Source organism: Castor canadensis, chromosome 4 (genome assembly GCF_047511655.1).
Source record: "Castor canadensis chromosome 4, mCasCan1.hap1v2, whole genome shotgun sequence".
Taxonomy (NCBI): Eukaryota; Metazoa; Chordata; class Mammalia; order Rodentia; family Castoridae; genus Castor; species Castor canadensis.
The window spans coordinates 10,548,987-10,575,062 of record NC_133389.1 but is presented as its reverse complement, the minus strand read 5'-3'; positions in this window follow the sequence as shown (position 1 = coordinate 10,575,062).

The following is a 26,076-nucleotide window of genomic DNA, read 5'->3' as shown; positions in this document are numbered from 1 at the left end:
CTTTCCATTATGTGTTCTTTACTCTTGAGGATGAATAAATAGAAATGATTAAATGTCTCATTCAAGATACTTACAAAATGTGTCTTTAAAATAATTTAATTACATCAATCATTGTCACCTAAACAGAAGCCTCTGTCCTTCTGAAAATGATAGCGGGAATCCAGAACTACGTGTACTATTTCTCAGCACATATTTTATTAGCAATATATATTAGTTTGGTAATTTGACTTTGAATCTCTAATACACTAAATTTCACACACATGCCTCCCTGCTACATACTTTTTAAAATAATAACAGACGTAATATTTTAACTTTGCTAGTTACCTATATCTACTATAATGACTGTGTACTGCTTAACAACGTTTTTGCTTGTGAACTTGGACTTATCAACAGCCATGCATAGACAATTGCTGACAGAGGTCAGGGATCAGCATATAACCACTGGTCAAGCTGTCTCGTGGGTCAGAATTGGCAACTAGTATGCATTGTAATTATTTTTCTTAAAAGGGAACATTGTTGTTAAAATTGCTACTTCAGTTCATCAACTCCCGATGCGCATTCCTTAATTGCATATGTCTGTGGTGAAGTGTCTTGGTGGTTTTTAAAGTAAAATGTCCTCTTTTGTATATGGAATAAAAGTAAATATTGTAGACATTTTTGTTCCCTACTTTTATATATGTGAATACATATATAATTGTTTTGGAGTATCATTTTATGAAAGACTTGAAAACTCTAGCTACATAAGATTTGTGAGATATACACCTGTTTCTTTGCTTCTGTGAAACTCATAGTCTAGTAACAGTTTTTTTTTTTTTTTCATTTAGGAATGACCCCTTTGCCTTCCTCAGTCTATGTAATTTAAGCAATTAGACTCTACCAACCATGTCTAGGGACAATAATAGCCTTAACTAAAATATCATGTGTTAAGTACATTCTAAGCCAGTTTCATTCCATTTTAATGTTCCAGGTATGCTTATAAGATGAGTGGTAGGCCAATTACAATCAACTCCAAGTTCGTTGGAATGGTAAAGACTCTTTTTTTTTTTTTTTCATTTTTCTTTTATTATTCATATGTGCATACAAGGCTTGGTTTATTTCTCCCCCCTGCCCCCACCCCCTCCCTTACCACCCACTCCACCCCCTCCCGCTCCCCCACTCAATACCCAGCAGAAACTATTTTGCCCTTATCTCTAATTTTGTTGTAGAGAGAGTATAAGCAATAATAGGAAGGAACAAGGGGTTTTGCTGGTTGAGATAAGGATAGCTATACAGGGCATTGACTCACATTGATTTCCTGTGCATGGGTGTTACCTTCTAGGTTAATTCTTTTTAATCTAACCTTTTCTCTAGTTCCTGGTCCCCTTTTCCTATTGGCCTCAGTTGCTTTAAGGTATCTGCTTTAGTTTCTCTGCATTAAGGGCAACAAATGCTAGCTAGTTTTTTAGGTGTCTTAACTATCCTCACCCCTCCCTTGTGTGCTCTCGCTTTTATCATGTGCTCATAGTCCAATCCCCTTGTTGTGTTTGCCCTTGATCTAATGTCCACATATGAGGGAGAACATAATCTTTATTCTAGGATTTTACCTATAAAATTATGGAAGACTAGTGCTGTTGGTAATCAGTAAGAAGGTCAGTTTGCTGAAAGAAGGAGTCAAAGCCAGGAAATTCAGAGACAAACAATGGAAGAGACTTGTTCTTAAGAAATTTGTGAGTGTGTATATGTGTGTGTGGTATTGGGGTTTGAACCCTGGGTCTTACACTTAGTAGGCAGGTACTCGATCATTTTAGTCATTCCACCAACCCAAGACACTTTTTAAATCATTTATGCATTTACTTACATGTGTATACATTTTTTGCACTATATTCACCCTCCTACCCCAGTCCCCAATACCTCCTCCCTCCCAGTGGTGCCTGACCTCCCCCCTGGGCAGCATTTGTTTTGCCCTTCTGTGCTCTGATTTTGTCAGAAAAAAGAGAAAATATAAGAAAAACATGATGTTTTAGCTTGTTTGAGATAAAGGTAGCTACAGAGGGAGTTTTCTTGTGATATTTCCATGTGCATATGTATTATAACCCCAATCGGTTTATCTCCTCTAATTTTCTTTATTATGCTCTTAGTCCCTTTCTTATGGTAGCTTCAGTCAGTTTAAGATTTCTATACCCATTCTTGTATAGTGAGTATATCAACCCTATTCAAGTTCTTAGTTTCCCTACCCATCTCATGGGTAACTTCCCCTTAATGTTACTAGTATTTCATAATATTGCTACATTTGCATTAGGTCTGTATTCCATAAATGAGAGAGAACTTGGCTTTTGGTCTTCTGAGCCTGGCTAATTTTACTTAAGATGATGTATTCTGGTTCCATCCATTTACATTCAAGTGGCAAAATTTCATTCTTCTTTGTGGCTGAGTAAAAATCCCTTGTACATAAATACCACATTTTCTTAATCCATTCTTCACTACTGGGGCAGCTAGGCTGTTTCCATAGCTTAGCTATTGTGAATAGTGTGACAGTAAACATAAGCGTGCAGGTGCTTTTGTTGAAAGCTGACTCACAGTCCTTCGGGTATAGCCCCAGGAATGCTATTATTGCTGGATCATTTCAAGGAGCCTCCATATTGTCTTCCATAGTGATTGTACTAACCTTCATTCCAACCGGCAGTGTATAAGGGTTCCTTTTTCTTCTCCTGCAACCTCACAGTTCGTTGTCATTTATGTTCTTGATGAAGGAGTAAGGTGGAATCTTAATGTGGTTTTGATTTGCATTTTCTTTCTGGTCAGGGATGGTGAACATTTTTTCATGTGTTTTTTAGACATTTGGACTTACTTCTTTGAAAAGGCTCTGGTCAGTTCATTTGCCCATTTCTTCAATGAGTCATTGATTTTGGGGGGAATTTAGGTTTTTAAGTTCTGTATATATCACAGTTATGAACCCCTTGTCAGATGTGGAGCTGTCAAAGATTTTTTTCCCATTGTATGGATCCCCTTCAATTTAGAGACCATTTCATTTATTGTGCAGAAGCTTTTTAATTTCATGTAGTCCCATTTGTCCATCCTTTCTTTTAGATATGAACCTCTTGAGTTCTACTGAGGAAGTCCTTGCCTATGGCTATAGCCTCCAGTGTATTCCCTGATCTTTCCTATACTTGCTTCAAGGTTTCAGGTCTTATATTAAGGCCAAGACTTGTGTTTATGATAGCTTCTAAAGCCCCCATTGAGTTGATGGCAACTACTTATATTTGTGAGCCAAAATTATGTTTTCCTAAAACTAAATTAATTTTGTATTGATATCTGAGAAAACTATTTTTTGCTTTCTCAATTATTTTTCAATTTTTTCGCATAATATGTATCAAATTATCTTCAGATTAACTGAATGTTAGTTTTATCTATTGCCCTAATTTTACATGAAAACTGTGGTGAAAACAATATGGTTTTGAAATTAAATCCCAGAAAGACACAATATAATTCAATGCTTCTTTATTTACCATTTTATTTATTCATGCTAATTTTCAAAATCAAATTTCCATTATTTAATCCTACACTCTCACTAAATGTAAAATAGCATCAAAAATTGTTGGAGTTCAACTTCATTACAACGTAGAAAAGTATCACATATTTTTAATAATTGAAATGTAAAACTTATTCCCTTAAAAATAGCACATCAGAAATAAGGAAGAACTACTGAAATGCAATTATTTTTATAAAAATTTCCCATCTAAATCAGATTGAGAAAGTATGTTAAACCAGACACTTTCATAAAATCAAAGTTAATTTCCATTTGAATGAGGCCCAAAATAATGGGAGAGCAATAATGGGAGTTATATCTTTAATAATCATTTTATACTAGACTTATGACAACTCCTACACTTCATTCCAGGAGTCTTAACTATAAGAGTCCAGAAGACTAGAGTTGCTAGCAGTGAGTATGAAGGCAAGATTGTTGAAGATGAAGTCAACCCCAGGAAAACCATAGACTTGAAGAAGGAGGCTTGTGTCTTTAATTTTCTGTAGAATTTGGAAAACTTGTTCACTTTCCATGGTCTGTACTGCCAAACCATAGGAAGTGTTAGACTCTAACATTATACATTTTAATTATGTGGTGGTAGATATATATTACTTATAATATTTTAGAAATGACAAAAAAAGAATATTCTTAAAAATAGGAAACATATGAGAGTGAGAAGAAAAGTAATTCAGAAAATGTTTTTTTTCTTCTATGAATTTTTATTTACGACACATAAAGTTAAAAGAAGAGTTCCACCTTCCCAGCAGGCTCATTATGCAAAATGGCACCTGTCCATACTTGATACATGCATTGAAACAAGTTATTTATTTACTAGTTTTTGCTTTTTTTGGGTGGTGCTGAGGTTTAAACTCAAGGCCTGGCACTTTCTGGACAGGTGCTTTACCATTTGAACCACAACCCAAGCCCTTTGCTTTATTTTTCAGATAAGGTCTTTTGCTTTATCCTCCTACTTACACCTCCCATATAACTAAGATTATAGGTAAGTACCACCACAGCTGACTTGTTGATTGAAATGGAAGTCTCCCTAACTTTTTTGCCCAGACTGGCATTGAATTGTGATCCTCCCAATTTCCGCATCCCAAGTAAACTGGGATTGCAGGTGTGTACCTCACTCCCAGCCCTTTAGTAGTTCAAGTGAATGTAATGAAGTGTTTTATTGTTCCTTTCATTATAAAATACATTATTGGTTTTATGTGATAACTTTTTTGTTAAAAATCTAACAGTTGTTCTAGAGGTATCTGGGAGTGGGTTCTAGCTCTGGAGTCATGCCATTGCTAACTTAATTTAATTAGAGCCATTTGGCTTGGTTTCTTTCTAATGTACCATATATTGGCTTCTCATCCTTGATAACTTAGTTTTTCTATGAGCTCTGCTTCTAATACCCTAATTCTTAAATGTCATCTCTTATCTTTCTGAGCTGTTTCCTTGTCTTTCTGAAATCATAATACTAGACCATACAATGTAGACATTTCATATTCCTCATATTCCTCCCTACTCTACTTGCTTTTCATGGTCTATCATTAAAATCACTTTACAATTAAAATGCAGTTTTCTTGTCTTGCTTTTCCTATATTGTCATTCTTTCCATACGTAGGTCCCATATTTAAGGCTGCATTTTTACCTATTTGCATTGTACCTGTACTTGTGCAGTGAACATAGCTGAAAACAAGCAAGCACAGCATACCACCTACCATCATGCTGATCTACCACAATCTGGATCAGGAAGGTCAATATAACACGTTAAGACTCTGGATCCTTCCTCAAGGCCTTGCAAATGTAAATTGGGTTTCCTTATCATCTGACAGATAATTGGAATGTCCTGCAAAGGAAAAATAAAAACAATAGCTTTCAGATTCTGTGAATGTCATGACATTCTGATTGTTTACTGTTTCAATCTATGGAAAAAAACCCATTTTTTTAATAGTACATAATGAAGAGCAATTGCTAAATATCCACCTTGAAGTGCTCACGGTTTCCCTCTATGGTACTTTTTATAAACTTCAAGGACTACATTGCTTAAAAGGAAGATATTTCACAGCAATGACCTATGTTGCCTGAGAAAAGTTTCCCTGCAAATTTTCCTCAGTGTGACCAGACCAATCTTGTCTTAAGTGTAACATGTTCCACAGAGATCCTGGTCCTCACTCACCAAGTGCTAACAATGAGACCATTTGATTTCATGAATACCAAGATTTTTAAATAATGTTTAAAATAAAAAATTGCAGCACTGCCTTATGATATGTATGTAGATATAATACAGATGAAAAGTGTATAAATAATAGGAAAGCGATAACCCTCAATGGTTGTAAGAATTCTGTATTTTGAATTAAGCAATAGTGTTAATTCTTATATGATGCCATGCTAAGGATACATGAATTAATCTGTGAAGTGACCACCATGAGCAATACAAAAACATATAGCTACAAAGCCAAAGATAATTAGAATTGTTTTAAAAAATAAACTCACCTGAAAGAAGACACAAAAAGAACTGAAAACAGAAGAGACAAAAGGAAAATGAGTTTTAAAGTAGTAGCTGTACTCCTACTTTACTGTCATGTAGTAATGCTAGAAAATACTCCATTCAATTAAAATGTCATGAAAATGAATAAAAACACAATATCAAATGTGTGCTGGCCACAAGAGCAATGTTTTAGATATAAAATCATAATTAATAAGTAAATATATGGTTAAGAATTAAGCCATGTAATGTAAGTAAGGAAAGACAAGAACTATAAACAGAATTACCAGTGATAAAAAGGGACATTCCATATCCATAAACATTTCAATGCACTAGGTACATGTGAAAAATATAAATGGATTTCCATCTAAAAACAAAGCTTTAAAAGAATGAATTAAAAAGTGAAAGTATTTAAATAAGGTCTGGACAAATTCATAGTAAAGCTGCGATTATTGATGTCATGTTATCAGTATTTGATAGCACCCATGCATAACTCCACCAAGCACCTTGTCCTATTATTAGAGTTATAGATTTATATATCTTCCTAGAGTCATTCTTTGTTTTCCAGTTAAAATCTGAACACAGTCAGACATGGGAAAAGAGCAGAATTTACAAATTATATTCAATTCAATAGATTATGTTATAAAAACACAATCTATTGTAATAGGAAACTAGAAAAAAATTGCTATCCTGTATTAGTTGGTATTTTACCAATTCATTTGCAAATAGCCATCGTTTATAATTCACCTTTTTTGTACAACTTTTAAATTATTATGGTAAAATTCACATAACATGAAATGTAATACTTCAACCATTTAACAATGAACAATTTAGTAGCACTTATTACATCTACCATGCCACACGATCATCATCACTATTCTAGTTTCTGAACACCTTCACTTCCCTGTAAGGAAAGTCTGTATCATTTTTCTGTATATGTCCTTTCAGCCAGATCCTGTCAACCACGAATCACTTTATTTTTTGTCTATATCGATTCATTTTTTCTGGATATTTCATATAAATGAATCTATAGTTTGTGGGCTTTTTCTATTTTTTTTTAGCACAAGAAGTTTAATGTTTCTTATACTATAGCATGTTCTCTACTCCTTTTTATAACTAAATTATATTCCATGACAATGATATACTAATTCACTATTTTCTTCATAGTTGATGGACATTCATGTTGTCTCTAGATTTTGACTACTGTGAATAGTATTCGTGCAAACATTTATTTGCAAGTTTTTGTTGGAATGCTATTTCCTAATAGTTGGAATGCTATTTCCAGGGATGGTATAGCTGGCTGTAGGGTAAAACTGTGTTGATAGAGGAACTGGTAAACTGATTTCCGTTCGGATGGCATCTACTTACATTTGCATTACTGATATATGAGGGCTTCCATTTCTCACACCTTCATCAACAGTTACTGTCTTCTACTAAGAAATAAAATGAAGTGCTGGTCAGCATGTGCTTTCATTTCATTGTGGACTTGATTTGCATTTCTATAACAGAAAATAACCTTGAGCATTCTTTCATGGTCTTGTGACAATTTGTATTTCTTCTTTGGAGAAATATGCATTTCAGTCATTTCCCCATTCTACAGTTGATATTATTTTTACTTTTCTTTAATAATAAAATTGGCAAATAAAAATCATCCTTATTTGTGATACATGGTACAGTATTTTGATCCATGTATACATCGTGGCTAGCCTAAATCAAGCAAACATCTCTGATTACTTATATACTTAATTGACTTAACATATCTGATTGCTTATATACTTAATTTTGTGGTGATGACATTTAAAATCTATTCTTATAGCAATATTCAAGTATATATATAGCCTTGTTTTTAACTATAGTCACCATGTCATACAATATATTACTTGAATTTATCTACCTGTGCAACTTAAATTATGTGGATTTTGATCAATGTGTCCCCAGATTTCCTTAGTTCCACATTGCTTCTGGTAGTAATTATTCTATTCCCTACGGATTCTACTGTTACCTTGCACATATAACAGAGATTAAAAAGCATTTGCCCTTTTGCATGTGGTTGTTTTCATTTTACTCATTTTTTTCAAGTTGGTCTATTTGTCTTTTTGTTGTTGGACTATAATTTATCTTTGTATATGCTAGATGAAGATTCTTGATCAGATATTTGATTTGAAAATATTTTCTCCCATTCTATGTATTGTCTGTTCACTTTATTGATTGTGTTCTTGGAACCATAAATATTTTAACTTTGATGACGCCTAATTTCTTTGTTTCATTGTTAATTTTTTAAACAATATTGTTATCTGGGATTTAAGTACCATATCTACGAAACAATGCCAAAGCAAAATTTGCCATAGTTTTCTCTTGATAGTTTTATGGTCTTATTTTTGTAGTTAGAACATTTATCAATTGTAAATTAATTTTTGCAAATTGTCTGTGATAGAGGTATAGTTTTGCCTTTTCCTGGTGGATGTTTATTACCTCAGCACCACTGGAGGAAGAGAATATTCAATTCTCATTATGGTCTTGACATCCTGGTTAAAAATCATCCTACCAAAGGTGTATGAGTTGTTTCTGGGCTACCAATTCTATCCCCCTGGTCTATAAGTTTATACTGTAGTTTTGCAAAACAATTGGAAATCAAGAACAGTTATTTCCCTGTGTGGTCCTATTTTTCAGTGTTTCACTATAAATTCCCTAGAAAATACAGGCTCAGGATTTCCATTTTGCAAAAAATGGCCCTTGGCATTTTAACAGAGATTGAAAGAATCTATGAATTACTTCAGGGACTATTGCCATCTTAGCAATTCATCATCACAGGCTAACTTTCTATTTATTTGCTTTTAATTTCTTTCAATATTTTAGCAGTTTTCAGTGTAAAATCTTGTACCTCTCTGGTTAAAAATTTTAAAACCTGTAATTCAATTTTAACAACACTGTTCATAATTTCTTTTTATTACTAATGTACAGAATACTGCAGATTTTTTATGTGTATGTGTATTTAGATCATATACCTTAAAATATTGCTGACTTGGTATTTCTTCTATCTTAAAATATTTCGTGGATTTTTTTTGATTTTCTATATATGAAATCAAGTAATCTGTAACTATAAACAGCTTTATTTTGTTCTTTCCAATTTAGATGGCTTTTGTTTCTTGTTTCCTGACAAGTTACTGTGGCTGAAAATTCTAGTACAATATTGAATAGACTGAACAAAGCATGTGTGTCTCAATCCTGATCTTAGTAGAAAAACACTGAGTCTTCCCTACAATATGATATTTGCTGCCCTTTTAACTGTTGAGCAAGTTGTATTTCTTCCTAGTCTGTTTAATGTTTTTCCTTATGCATGGTTGTCCAGATACCTTACATATAAGGTTTGCACATTCATAGAGCACTTCCACAATGATTGTCTTAATTCTTTTAGATTTATGGTCATAATGGGAATGTCCCCAAAGTAAGCAAAATATATTACAATTTCTAGAGTCATCATTTTGTAATTGAACATGTACACAAAAATCAGGGCTGCTATTGAGTTGAGGAAGAAAAAGGAGACAGACAGGAGGCATAAAACTCAAGGTTTAGAGGATCTAGGTTTTAAAATGTGATAGTGCCTGTGTGCATTAAATGACTTCATTACTTCTTGTCATCAAGCTTCAGACACATAAAAAATATTTTTTGGCAATGCAATTAAATAAAGTAATGACAAGTTCTTTGTTTAACGTTTTGGTAGATGGTCTTCAATTGATATTTCAATTGTGTTGTATCCCATTTATCTCCCTCATTGCAAGAGGATAGTTCTAGCATTTAATTTTCACATTTAACTTTCAAGCTCCAGCAAATTTCAACCTGTGAAAGAAACATGCCAAAAGTGCAAAAGTCCAAATTAGAAGAATGAACTGTAGAAAGATTATTGGGTTAGTGTTTTGAGAGAAAAATATCTAAAATTTCCTTTTAGAAACACTTATGAGCAATAATTATGTGGCCTGAATTCAAATACATATGAAGAATAAATTAGGTAAGTAAATCCCTCTTACTAGCGATACTTATTTCAATAAAAGACTACTTAAAACATTTCTGAAACCTGAAATTAAAAAGTCCCTTTTTCTGAAATCTGCCTATTATTTTATGTAAAAATGGATTTTCTTGTTGTTGGTTTGTTTGTTTGTTGTAGTACTGGGGTTTGAATTCAGGGTCTCACACTTGCTAGGCAGGCGCTCTCCCACTTAAGCCGCTCTGCCAGCCCTCATGTAAACATTTTTTGTACCATTGTTTTTCCTTAGCTCATCTTTTCATTTCTGATCATGAGTGAGGCTAAAATGTCTGCTAAGCCTCATGTTCTGCAGTTATTTTTGAGGGGAATGTATGTATTTTAACATATAATTTAAAAACATAAAAATGTTTATGTTTTGAAGATTTATGTCAAAGTAACCACCTGGAGAGGTTGTTTTATAATGAAATCTTTTAATCTCATAGATTGGTGTAAGGTTCATTGCAGGAAGACAATGCATTGTTTAAAAAGCAGAATTTAAACTTAGTAATAGAACATTAGAAACGGTTCTAACAATGCTGTGTGAAATAGATCCAAATAACTACTAAACAGTAATAAAAAATGTCTGAGTATGGTAGGATCATAAAAACTGAAGGAAAGCCTAACAAACAACAGTGAATTTTTTTTAAAGTGGGAGGGGTTTGAAATGGAGACATATGTATGTTAAAGATCAGGGTGGGTACACATATTCTATATTAAGTACCCTGCCAAAAGCATATACACCTTGAATAATCATATATACTAAATGTCAAAGAACAAGCAGAAAGTAGGTAAGCAACTGCAATTGCTGAAGTTGAAAGCTGTATACATTTGTAGTTAATTTCAGAAAATAAAGTAGGGAATTTCAGAAAAGTTTAGGGAATATGGCCTTTTCAAGGCATTTATTCATTAAGTTATTCAATAAATATGCATTAAGTTCCTACTGGGTATGCCCTTTGTTACTATAAAGACAGTGTGAGCACATCAAATGCCATCCCTGACTTCAGAGACTCATACCATCAAAAGAATGACTATTCATTTGAAAAAACTAATACTCTTCATGATCAATGATAGGCCAGATGCAGAGTCATAAGAAGCAGTGTCCTGAAAGAGAAAAACAAAATCCAACAAGAAGGCTGAGCCGTCTGGAGTGCTGTTCAATGACAGTAAGACTTTCCAATTCTGTCATTCATCTGTGCCTTTGTATTTAATTTCCAGGTATTCAGTAACTTCTAATTTAACACCCTTAAACCAATGTCTCATTAGGTATTTTTCCAAAGTTATAAGTATTTGAGTTTCTGACTATAAAAGCAATCTATATACATGGAAGGAAAGAAATAGCTTGGCACACAAATAAAAATATATATAATGGTCAGCAGTGGCCTTATGCTAGTAGTCACACCCACCAGGACTCTCAGAATGCGACATTACTAAGATAGAAGGTCTTTACTGATATAATTAAGGTAAGAATCTTAGATCACATCATCCTGAGAAAGGTGAACCCTAAAACCAATGACCTGTGTACTTATCAGATGAACAAGGAACACAGAGACACAGAGATGGTCATGAAAAGAGAGAAGCAGACTGGAGTCATACTGTCACAGGCTAAGAAGACCAGGATCCACCACAAGCTGAAAGAAGTCTCCCCTGAAGTCTTCCGATGGAATGTGGCACTATTAAAAACTTGACTACAAATATGTGATAGAATACACTTCTGTTTTGAAGCCATCCAATTATTGGCACTACTTTGTTGTACCAGGAGTAGGAAACTCATATAGTCATCACTCACAGAGCTGGTGCCAGCTGTCTGCAGGGTGTTCTTGTAGTTTTGTTTTGTTTATTTTTGTATGAATAAATTTACAAAGGGGGGAAGAGACAGAGATGAGAGAAACAAACATTAAATGCAACCCAACTTTAATGCAGAATCTCTTCTTGAATTAAATTTACATTATTTTTAATAATTTATTTGAGCTGACTTTCCTGTAAAATTAAGGTGCAAACAAATGCTGCACTGAACATATATCAAGGAACAGAAAGAAATGAGCAGAGAGGTCATACAAAATAGTATAGACTTTCTAGTGGAGAGAGAAAAAGAGAGAGAGAGAGGCCTGGTAAACATTAAACTCTGAAACTGATGGCAAATGCATCCTGTATAGTGTTGCCGTGCTTCCAAACGGACTCTGACAGCTTCCAAAATGTTGACATGCTTTGAAAGTGCTTTAAGAAAGTTTCTCCTCCATTTTTGTATCTATGCAATTTGTTACCTTTTGTGATTTGTCTTGGTTTACCTAATGTGTGTTCTTTCAAAAGCATCCAAACTGGGATGATGCTTTTATTTGAAAATGAGGAAAACCATTTGCTTATAACTGTGGAATTGTGAGCTGTGAATCGTAACTTACTTCACGATATTTTCTAAATTCATGAAACTGGCACTTTGCAAATCACCTGGGCACAGAACTTATCTACTTCTCAGGTGTGTGTGGGAGGTCAGGGAGCCTGGTGCTGGGGAAATTTACTTATGTTTATATGAGGAAGAATAGAGAATAGAAGAAACACCTAACTGATTTTATCATATTTTAATTTTGAGAGACTTGTTCTTTGAATTAAAGTACTCTCCTTTATAGAATTGTACCTACACATTCAAACACATTTAAGAGTATTATATTATGAATGAATCTCTCCAGAAGCTATTTTGTAAAACTCTCCTGTTATTTTTTTCCTGAATGTGGAACATATTCTTTCTCTACTATGTATATTCTATTTCAAATAGATAGCTTTGCACCTCATTAGTTCTAATATTAGAAGCTTCCTTGAAAATATGACTCTTTGATTCCTGTGGAAAGTCTATAGGAATTTTTTTTTATTAGGAAAATAGTTAGGATTTAGTTTTGAAAAATATAACAACTTCAAAACAACAGTAGGTAAGGAATAACTTAGTAAAAGCTTTATTGAAACTGTCAGCAATTAGCATTTCATGATAAGCACAAATGTTTAATTTTGCAAAAAATTTTAAAGTGAAGAAAGGAGCCTCTGAGAATGATAAAATATAGCCAAAGAAATATAACTCATCCCCAAAACCCACAAGCCAGTGACTGGGAAATGCATGTATTATAAGATTGGATAGGAAAGAATTTAAAATCTGACACATGATATCAATCAGGACAGCAGGCAGTGTGAAGTTTAATAACCTCTCCAACCTGTGTTGATGACAACATAGAGAAATTCATGAGCAGTGCAATCGGAAGAGGCTCTCCCCTTGTCTGAGCAATTACATGGGCTTCAGTTCTATAGCTCTATGGGATTCTAAAGTAGTTCGATATCTGTGAAGAAAAGGACTCTTCCCAATCTGTAAGAGAAAAGTAGGAATAAACTGTCACATACGATTCTGGAATGCTGTAAAGTTCACAATGTTCTTTAAAGAACACTGGTAGAAAAAGTAGACTCATGCAACTTTAGATTACATAATGTAAACTTACATATAATTCAAGTCTTAATACTGAACAGGGCGTACTTGTTTGGGTGTTTTACCGATATTTGGATAAAATATAGAAAGTTTTCAGTGCATTATTAAGGCAAAATAATTAAAATATCTAAGTTAGACCATTAACAAAATATTCTGATGTATATTTTTAAACATGAAATATAGAAACTATGATTTTACACCAGTGTTATAACAAGATTCTTAAAGGTACTAAGCAGAGTTGAATAATATATTTTCTTTGCTTAAAAACAAAACCAGCAATGGTGTCTGTTTTTAATCAAAATGTCATCTTGAAAACCATCACTTCCTATTCACATTTTATTTGAATTGAGGAGAAGGACATTTGACTTTGTAATCAGTGATTTTGTGTTTTGCCCATCAAATTAACCTATGGAGCATGTGTACTGTGATAATTAGCTATTAAATTATTAAATACAAGAGCCAATTAAATAATGATGAACCTTACCCCATACTTACCTCCATGATAGTGAAATGTTCTCTCTTATTTCCTGAAAACCATCTGACATCCTCTGAAAGAACTGTTCAAACTTTCCTGCAACAATAGCGTCTTTCTGAAATTAGATCCAGAACTGCTCCTGTGTGGAGGTACTTGTAATCCATTTACCCTGCTGCATACAATGATGGCAGAATTATAAGATAGGAGCTTATTATTATGCAAAATTGTATTTCCTCCACAGCTGAGAATAAAAAATGAGAAACAGACTTCTGGGGTTGTTTGTTTGCTTGTTTTTGTTTTTGCGGTACTGGGGATTGAACCCTGGGGCTCATGCTCATTAGGCAAGCTCTCATGTGAGCTGTGTTCCTAGCTCTTATGTTTTTATTTTATTTTATTTTTTTGAGATAGGGTCTCACTGACCTTTTCCTAGGCTTGCCCCAAACCAGTGCTTCACCTCCCAAAAAGTTGGAATTAATAGGTATGTGCCGCCAAGCATGTTTGAGATGTAACCCTCTTAAACAAACTAGCATATACATATAAGGAAGAACAAGCTATCAAAATATAGAAGGCTGGATGTAAAGAGCCTGGTCAAAATAAAGCACCAGACTGATCAAAATCATACATATTTTTACTAATTAACAAGTTATATTAAATTTTTATTTATTTATTTATTTATATTCATATGTGCATACAATGTTTGGGTCATTTCTCCCCCCTCTCCTACCTCCCTGCCCACTATATTAAATTTTTATTTTGATTCTCTTGAAGATTCTCTGTACTGCTTTCTGAGAATCATATAAAGCTACAATGTTTTTTGTTATTTTTTATAGTATTTGTATATACATTTGTATATTTTAAATATATTTATATGGTTCAGTGTGATAATTTGATTTATATACACAGTGTGTGTTGATCAAATCAGGGTAGTCTCCTTAAAATAAAAATGCCTTTATTTTATTTTCCTGTGGTACTAGATATTTTTCTTTATTTTGTAATCTTTCAGAAAAGGTGGACAACTTTTTACCACTATGATTCTTCAGAAAATTGCCAAGAAAATATAGCTGGTCTAGTTAACAGTTCATCATTGTTAAAAAATAAGGTTTTATTTAGATAATTGCTATGGAAACTTCATCTAGTAATAACATAAAATGGATTAAAAGTGAATGTTAAGTATGTATGGGCGTATATTTTCAAAATTATTATTTTACTTTCAAACATTAATAAATGTTAAAAGTACAGTTTCTCCTAAAGTCTCCTTTTAATGATTTTCACAAAGATAATAAATGTCTATTCATTACCTTAAAACATTATATCATTATTTAAACAGATTGTCAACTATAATGCAATATGGTATAAATTATAATCAGTCCTCTACACCCAAGGCACAGCTTGACCAACGATTGATGGTCTTAGTGATTTGAACGTGTGAAGAGTGAGCGATTGCAAATATTAAACAAAATAAAAGCTACTCAAATATTGACAAATTTATATCTGGATTTACTGAAAATATGAATTAGGCTGAGTATTCGCATATCGAAATGAATCAGTGCATATTTCTATTAAAAGAGAATGAATGTGTTAAAAATACTATTTAAGCTCTCAAAATTGATATGCATTATAGTTTCAGAAAGATAGTAAATGTAAATTGTGATATAGCCAGTTTAAAATCACTGTGTTTAAAAACATCTGGGAATCAAGCTATGCCTGGATTCTGAATTTCAAGTGCAGCTTTGATTGTGTCCAATCAGTGACAGAGCTATCCCAAATCAACTGTCAAACTAAACTTCAGAGTGACCAACTTCCTAGTCCATGCCTCTGTGATTATAACATATTCCTCTATTTAGCAGATGATTTAAGTTGATCTGTGAAATCTCAAAAATTGTTCTTGAATTAGAACCATTTTCAGAAGTCCACTACTCCCATAAGTCTTTGAAATAACTCAAAACATTTTAAAGCTGAGAGTAATTTAAAGCAAAGAGTGTAGCCTGAGAGTTTAATCTCATCTCTGGTATTTGTACAAACCTGCTCTCTTATTGTCATAGTAAGGCACTCTGCTGACATTCTGATGAAAGTTAATTTATAAAAACTGGCCATTCTATCTGGTGAAGACTGGAAATTCATCACTTTAAGCTAACTCTTAACTTTGCACAAGAAAACTCATTAAATGAGAATAATGCCACACACAATATGAAACTTTTTTTATGATCCATTTATGAAATGAGAAATTTGCAGTTCTCTAATTCATAAAACACATGCAAAAACAGAAAAGGCATTACAAAGTCTGTGCACAATAAAGAAGTGAGGGGAAAAGAAGGGGGGAAGAAGTAATATAGTTCTTTACAAAGAAAGACCAAGACATAATTCACAGACATACAGGATCACTAACTAGTGTTAGCCTAGCCAGTTCCATGCATTCGTTACCACACTATCAATCACCAGACCCAGATACCAATTAGAGGAGGCCAGGTGAAAAATGCCCACCTGAGGCCCCTGGAAAACTCCAGGTGAGAAGCATTTTCAGTGAAAATGGAGAGTGCTGTGGAAGGGTTTTCAAAAGGCCCATAAAAGGAAATCTAGTGTTCTTCCTCCTCAGGCTTAGAGCCTCATGCTAGTTACTCCTCCCGGCTGAGCAGAGAATTAGAAACTGGAAATCATTTTCGAACATTCTGCCTGCTGGCATAGAACTGCTAAATTCATTGATCCAATAAATCCAAGTGAAAAGTTGATAGTATAAAAATGAAGTGAAATGACTTACTATTGTTTTCAGATACTGAAATTTCAATCTATATACAAGAGAATGGGGAATGGCAAGCAAACTATACACTAATTTGAACTGAAAAGAACATTCATTTTCTTGCATTTACGTCTTTATATTTAGATTACCAGTAATAGATTAGAAAAGGAAAGCATGTGTATTTTAAAGCAAAAATAACAATTTATAAAGGGTGAACAACTCATGAATAGAAATAGATATTATCCTAATTGAAAATAAAATTAACTTTTTTGTGTGTATTAAACTTAGAGTTACTATTAGAGGAAGGGAACATAATTTAGCACCATGGTATCAAAACTGTTCTGATAAAATATAAAATGTCAGGCTATTTTCCAATATTTCCATCTCATCCTAGAAGTTACTATTGCTGGTAATGCTACCACAATCTTGCACAGAACCTGACAAGAATTCTCTGTGTGCACCTTTTGGTTGGTGCTCCATTAAACATATGATGTAGTGAAAACATATCAAATACAATTTTGTGTTGTTATTAAAATTTTGCTACTTAACTGGAAGCTTTCTCTGACTCTGACCTGCTTTATCTATATTTATTACTTGGTTATCCTTGACACCCTGTGGAATTATGATGTCTTTTAGTATGGCCCCGTGTTGGAATATTGGTGTGCAGCTTTCCCTGTTGGTATATTTATTAAAGATTCATTTTAATCAATTGTCTTTCCTGGATTCAAATTATACTCTTATTATCCCTTATTTCCTTCCACTCCATACTGGCTCTTTCTCCTCTCTGCTCTTGATCCTGATTCGACTGAGAATTTGCTTTTGCTGTAGCTCATCGGTCTTAGAGACCAAATGGTAGTAGGATTGCCACACACAATATAGCACAAGTCTTGTACAAATGCAGTAAAACTTTTCACACCATTCGTAAGAATTGCCTGGTATTCAAGCTGCTGTGCTAAATATTGTTACTAATATTGCATCTGAGAGAACCATATGTTTCAATGGTTTCAAAGAGAAATGTCTTAGCTGTACTGCTTTACTGAATTAATTGATAATGAGATATCAGGGAAGGAGACATAGGGAAAACTAATTTGATGAAAGGAAGAAATTGAGAAGAGGGAAGACCATTAAAATTAACCCAAAGGTCAACCCAAAGGTCAACTACTCTGAGAGCCGTGGCCAGGTGGTGGAATGAGGTAGCAGATGCATGTGGAGCTGGTTGCCAGACAGCACGGGCCACTATGAAACACCACCAACTTGGAGCAACATCACAGTGAAGACCAAAGACTGAAAAAGGTGACCCCCCCGCCTTCCATGAACTCATGTCTGTGTGTTACTAGGTGCATTAGTATTAAATGCTGACCAAACAGGAACATTTTCAAATATGACATCTTCCTAATATTTTGCTACCTTATGATTTATCCTATTACGAATAATTATAAACTAAACACTCTTTCTTATATGGAGTCTTTAGGTTCTGATTTACATCTACATGAATCTGAGAAAAACAATACTGATGTCATTTTATCTCATAGTTGTAGTAAGTGTGTACTTAATATTCTTGAGTGCCAATTATGTCTCTGCTTGATGCTAACAAGGGAGGTGAGCTGTTATTCTTGATTTATACTAAAATCTGGGATTCAGAGGCAAGAAAAGTCCATAAGTATAAATGAGTGCCTCTAGTGCCCTAATTCTGAATTCTTGACAGCATACATAATCCTTACTGTCACCTGGACTTGGCATCATGTCCATGCAGCAGTACCTTTTCTTAGAATTTTTTTGATAATTGTCTCTGGAAACATTTGCCAAGAGAAAGAGAGGACACACACCCTTTGGCTATGCTGCATGTAGCTAATTTTACAGCACCACAGATTGTCATATTTCTTCTAGATGGACTGTCTCCACATTTTTCTCTACAAATTGGCACCACACTAATAGTGAAAATTAAGCATATCCATGGTATTTAACTTACAATTAAAAATTTTTTATTTATGAGGTAGACTCCTAAGTTCAATGTGGAGCCTCATTTTTCTTATTAAATTTCACAGAGCAGATAAATATATAAATTAAATGAATTCAATTACTATTATCTTTATGATGACTGTAAGACCCTCTTATTTTCATATTGAAACTGTTTTGCATTATCATTCTACACAGGGCTTGAAGCTACTTTGTTTACCATTTTAAAGCTAAGATAGAAATATTTATAAGATTACTTCTTTCTCCTGACCCTGGTTTTCATGGATTATATAATCTTAATAGAGTAGAGTACACTAAAGGTGCTCTTTACCTTTGTTATAAATATCTAAATTATTATTAATGTGTTAAAAGGACAAAGCAAGTATACCTGGAATATAAATTCCATTTCCTGTAACAGAGTTAACAGGAACTCATAAATATCTGGTCCTGATATATAGATGTATCTTTATGGTTGCAGAGACAAAATAACTGCAATAATTGAGGCTCTCCATCACATGTAAGTCTGATTTGGAGAATATAATCAAAATCAAACATTTCTTGTCTGTGATAATAGCCTAGATCTCCGTCAGTGAAAAGATGAGCTGACCATGGAAGTTTATATACTGAGTTACAAATTCAACTCCATGGAAATCTGAAACATCCAGAATCCTCTATCTTTTGCAGCTGCAAAATCCCCAAGTACCATTGGAGTCATGTGGCTATGGTCTATGATCAAACCTCTCTTGTCAGGGTAGGATAGAGAAAATAACTCAGAGATATAGGCAAGTATATATTTAATTAGTTCAGTTCTATCTGATCTACAGATGTTAAAGTGGAACAATATAATTTGGAATATGTTAAGTATTTTTTGTCACAAATAACAACTGTCTATGCATAGAAAAACAGAATTCAATGTCTAGCCTCATGCCTCAGCTGCTGTTTTTCTCCCATGTTTTGTTCAGTCTGTAATCCAGCCTGAAAGAGCAGACTATAGTTGAAGGGAGGATAAAAAAGAAAGGCAAATTATGCACAGACCCAGAAACCTGCTGGTTGGATGTAGCACCCATGCATTGCTCATCGTACCATGGCTGACACCACTGAGCACTCAGATCCCTGCTTCCAAAAGGGCAGCAATAATCAGTAAACAGTTATACACTATGTTATAAACTCATGTCAGCATTCCCCACCTCAGTATTTCAAGTGTTATACTGTTACAAAAGAAAATATAGATGTTCTTTTTAAGACTTTTAGCATGTGGTCCTCAGATCAAGTCAGTTTCATCACAGCAATGGTTCAAAATATACAAATCATTAAATGTAATACAGCACATTAACAGAAGCAAGGACAAAAACCACATGATCATTTGAATAGATGCAGAAAAAGCCTTTGACAAAATTCAACATCCTTTTATGATAAAAGCTCTTATGAAACTAGGAATAGAAGGAGTGTACCTCAACATAATAACAGCTGTATATGACAAGCCTAGCTAACGTCATACTAAATGTGGGAAAACTAAAAAAATTTCCTCTAAAGTCAGGAATGACACAAGAGTGCCCACTCTCCCCACTCTTTTTTGAGATAGTCTTGGAATTCCTTTTCAGAGCAGTGAGACAGGAAGAAGAAATAATGAAATTTAAATAGGAAAGGAAGAAGTCAAATTATCCCTATTTGTAGATGTCATGATTTTATATCTAAAAGACTCAGAAAATTCCACTAAGAACTCCTAGACATCGTAAACAGCTTCAGCAAAGTAACAGGATACAAAATCAATTGCCAAAAATCAGCAGCCCTTCTATATACCAACAGTGAACAGACTGAGAAAGAATATAGGAAAATAATTTCTTTTAAAAATAGCCTCAAAAATTCATATATCTAGAAACAAACTTAATAAACATTGTGAGAGTTTTCTATCATGAAATTTATGAACTACTAAAGAAAGAAGTTGAAGAAGATTACAGAAAGTGGAAAGATCTTCCATGGTCACAGATTGGCAGAATCAACCTAGTAAAAATGGCTGCACTACCAAAAATAATCTACATGTTCAATGCAATTTCCATCAAAATCCCAATGACTTTTATCACAGAGTTTGAAAAATCTACCCTAAAGTTCATTTGGAAGCAGAAGAGATCGTGAATATCCAAGACAACAGTGAGCAATAAGAGCAATGCTGGTGGTATGAGAATACCCAACTTCAAACTATACTACAGAAGCCACAGCAATATAAACAGCACCGGACTGGCACAAAAACAGACACAAAGTCCAGTGGAACAGAATACAAGACCCAGATATGAATCCACTGAGCTATACCCACCTGATTTCTGACAAAGCTGCCCAAAACATACAATAGAGAAAAGACAGCCTCTTCAACAAGTGTTGCTAGGAAAACTGGATGTCTACATATAAGAAAACTAAACTAGATCCAGGTCTTTCATTCTGTACAAGTACTAACTCAATGTTAATTAATGACCTTAATATAAGACCTGAATTTTTGAATCTAGTGCAGAAAGAGCAGAGAATACACAGGAATTAATAGGCACAGGCAATGACTTCCTCAATAGAACTCATTGGCTCAGCAACTATGAGAAAGGATTGACAAATGGGACTACATGAAGCTAAAAAAGTTCTGCACAACAAAAGAATTTCTCAATTAGCCTTCTTTCTTGTCCCAAGTTACAGAAGCATACTTTGCAGACTTCAGGGGCATATGGCTAGGTCTTCTGCTCCTTCATGGCTAGTTTTTTGAGTCAACTTGACTCAAAGAAACACATGGCTCTACAGCTAAACTCCTTTTGTTCAATACCAGCTTTGCACTAAAAAGCTGGGTTCCAGATCAAATTGAAACTCTTTTTGAATCAGTTGTATCTTTAGCAAACTATGAATAATAACAGTGCTTACCTACCTCAGTGGGTTTGAGGATTAAATACGTAAGCGTGTGAAATGTTTATGAAATGCCTAGCATCTTTTAAGTGTACTTTTGTATCATATCCTTACATTTATAATCTTTTGTTATACATACATAATATCTGTGCTTCTAACAAATGAATAACAATAGATCTGTCAGTTAGAAGATATTAGGTCTATTTGAATAGACCAAATAAAACAAAATATAGATATTCAAAGAGAGCATTTTCATCAATTTCAGTAACTGCTCACCCTATCTGGACTATTTGTTATGCATGTTGACATAATAAGCATCTTGTTATAATATACAAATGATGTATATATGTGCTCCCATAAGAATAGGAAAAAATGACATAATTAGATATAACTAATACATTGGCAAAAACTATGGTGTGTGTTTTTATACTTAACCTTTTCGTTAAGTCTGTAAGTTATCATTTTAAAGTTAAGACCACAAATAAGTGCAAGTTAAGTTGGTTTGTTCTTTTTGTTTTTTATGTGTCATCTTGAAATGAGTAGTGGAAGCTTGGAAATGTGTAATAAATGGGCCAAGTTTTCTGGCATAACCACTCTGTAACCCAGGCTTTTGCTATGAGTATCAGTTAGCATTCATCCAGTACAGGTATCAGTTGTAACAGTAGTTTTGAATTTGTTTTATCTTCCCACTCAGAAGTTTGGCACAAGCAAATCTTGCTCAAATGTGAACATGAATGCAGCTGAGTGCAGAGCTATCTGTAACTATGAAATGAAAAATATGTTGCTATTCATTTAGGTAATTTTGTATGTGATAGTTCAGGATTTTCTCTTACCATCCATGTTTTATAAAATTTTGTGGAGAGTTTGCAAAGTTGCTTTAGTTCTCAAACACTGAAGAAGTCATTATCACCCATCCCCAGGACATTCCCAGTTCTTTTTAACAGAGTGATTATTTTCCCAAAGTTCTCAACTAAAGGCTTTCTGCTTATTTCTGAAAATGAGGAAATCTCTTCTCTTTGGTTCTCTGTTCTGCCGCTGTCTGATTCTAAGCACTGTCTGTGTGCAGCCAGCTGTTTCTGCATTCTGTTTGCTCTGCAGGATGGTGGAGAGTTTGCCATCACCTCTCAAGAAGAGAACCTTTCATATTCATTCTGTCCTTCAAAAGGACATCCCTAAAAAATAATTAATAACAATAAATTTAATTAACAAAAATAAATTTTAAAATAAGACTTCCCATTGGAAGCGTACATACATACATTTTATTTACTATTAAATGCTCTCTTTTATTTACTAATTGTCATACTTTAAATTTCTCTCATTTTTGTATTTCAACTATGTTGATATTAAACATTTGACTTTTCTCAGTTTATTTATCTTAATTGTTTGCCTGTGCATTTTATTTTGTATCTTATTTTTATTGAATCTTCACAAAACTCCTGCTATGTATCTCAAATATTATTGGTTTCAAATTATTTCACTCTTCATTAGTCTTCTTTCATAATTGTATCATGACAACCCAAATGACTTTTAGCGAAAGTTTATGTAAACCTACTCTATAATGTTCAATATATTTATTCAGTTCAATATAGCTTTTCAATATTGAATGATTTTCACATTGAAAAAAAGTACTATTTATGTTCCTGAAAATAATGGCATTTAATTTGTTACTAAGTATGTAGAGTTGTATGCTTTCAGAGTCATTCAAGGTTAAATATACAAGTCATTTCATCATGAGACAGCCATTGGATCTAACCATGAAATAAAGTATACACTTACATACTGAGAAGTATGAGAAATGCTCTCATTCAGTATGAAGTAAACCAGGGTACATTAACAATAGAACAATGTACATACATAATCTTTAAATTAATACACATAGTGATAATTTTAATTAAACAAAAGTGTTTAAGTTTCTATATTTAGGTTTGTGGTACTTGAGATTGAACTCAAGACGTGGTGCTTGCTACAGATGCACTCCACCATTTGGGCTATGCTCCCTCCCCTTTTTTGTTTTTATTTTGTTTAAGAGACAGTCTCCCTAATTTTGCCCAACATGGCCTTGAGCTCATGACCTTTCTGCCTCCACTTCTCCAGTAGTTGTGATTATAGTTGTGAACCACCATGCCCAACTCAAAGTGTCTTTTGTGTCTCATTAATTATGAAGAACTTTAGCATGATAGTACAATTGCAAAAGAACACAAACTTCAAGATTTCATTAGAACCTCCAATTAATTCTTGTTTTGATTTTTATTTTTTAGTAGTACTGGGTTTCAAACTCAGGGCCTTGCAATTGTTACAGAGGAACTCTACCAATTGAGGTATGCCTTAGTTTTCAGATATGGTCTCATGCTTTTTGCCTGAGTTGGCCTGGGACCAAGATTCCCCTACATGTGCCTCCCACATACTGCAGATTACAAGCATGCACCACCACCCTTGGTGAAAGGGAGAATACTTTTAAATTGATTTTAGATCAAATTTCATATTTGACATCGATATGTTTTTCTGTTACTTCTGAAATGCATATAATTATTTTACCTGAAGTTAATAATCCATGACTTTCTACGTAACAAATACTTTATTCTGTTTCTCCTTAATTTTTGTGGTTATATTTATGTATTTTAACTAATTAAAATACCACACATATGTATCAAATGTCCTTATTTTTGTCATGGAGATGTTTGTTTTCTAAGTGATTTGTTTATTTATTTAGTACTGAGGATGCAACCCAGACTGCCATGCATGCAACGCACTCCGGTCCCACACAGATCCATTTCTTAGCTGTTGTGTATAGGATTGATTTATGAACTTATTTTTGGATAGTTCATTATTAATATGTAGAAAAGCTACAGACGATTACGTGTTAATTTTGTATCCTGCAATTTACTATATTTGCTCATTAGTTCTATCAGACTTTCATGGAATTTTTAAGGTTTTCTACAGATAATTTCATATTAGCAGGAAACAACTTCACAGGTATTTTTTTCTTGCTGGGACATCTTTTATTTCTTTTCTTACCTAATTGCTCTGACTAGTCCTTCCAGTACTATGTTGAATAGAAGTATTGATAGTGAATATCCTTGTCTTGTTCCTGATATTGGAGGAAAATCTGTCAACCTCATTGTTGAGAACAGTGTTAGCTAGGTGTTTATCACATGAGGTTTTACTTTGAAGAGTTCCATCCCTTCGACACCTGATTTCTTGATTTTTATTTTTAGTCATTCAATGATATAAAATTTTGTCAATATTTTCTATAGGTATTGAAAAGATCATATGGATTTTGTCCATTCTGCTAATGTGGTATATCACATTTGTAGCTTTGTATATTGTTATGTTTTTATATATCTTGATCTTCCATCAATCCCTGGGATAAGTCTCACAGAATCATGATGGATGATCCTTTAGTGTGCTGAAGAATTTGGTTTGATAGTGTTTTGATGAGGATTTCTATATTTCTGTTCTTTGGAGGTATTGATCTGTAGCATTTATTCTTATAATGGTCTTACCTGAATTTAAGATTAGCCATAAGGTTGTCATTGTAAAAAGAATTTAGAAATAGTCTCTCCTCTTCTTTTTGGAAGCATTTGAGAAAGACTGGTATTATTTCTCCTTTAAATGTCTAGTAGAATTCACCTGTGAAGCAATCAGGTCCTGAGAGTTTTTGTGGAAGACTTTTTCATTATTAATTGTTCTTATGTATTATTGGTCTGCTAAGATTATCTCTTTTTCTCTTCCTCTTTTTTCAGTTTTGGTAAGTTGTATGTATCATGGGATGTATTAATATCTTCTACATTATCCAAATTATTTTCATATAATTAATCTTAGGATTCTTCTACAATGTTTAGTGTTGCTATGGCTTCTACTCTATTAGTTCTGATTTTATTTACTGTCTGCTCTTAGGCTGGCTAAGAGTTTACCAGTCTTGTTTGTTTTTTTAAAAAAAATATAGCTCTGAGTTTCATTGACTGTCTTCTATAGTTTCTATCCTTTTTTTACTTATTTCTACTCCAATATTTATTATGTTTTTCCTTTTGTTAACTTGGGTCTTTATTATTCCATGATCTATAACATTGGGTTGTTTACTTGAGATTTATCTTCATTTCTAGCCTTAAGTAACACTTTAATTGCTATCAATTTCCTTCCTAGAAGAGCTTTTGCTGCATTCCATTAAGTTTTGCTAATGGAAAACTTTTTTGTGTTTCTGTTTTGCTTATCTCATGATATTTTTTGATTTTCTTTTCAATTCAAGAGAATAATGTATAATTTACATATTTTTGTCAACTTTCAAGATTTATCTTCATATTATTTCCAGCTTCACATCATTGTGATCAGAAGATACTTGGTATGGTTTCAATCCTCTAAATTTATTCAGATGTACTTTATTATTTAACATGTGACCTACTCCAAAGAATGTGCACCTGAGATTAATGCATGTTCTGGGTAGAAGATTCTGTAAATGCTTATTGTGTTTAATGTTGAATTCGAGTCCGATGTTTACTTAGTTGTTTGATATCTGGTTGATCTGAACATTGTTGAAAATAGGCTATTAAAATCATTCCATTTTATTAAATT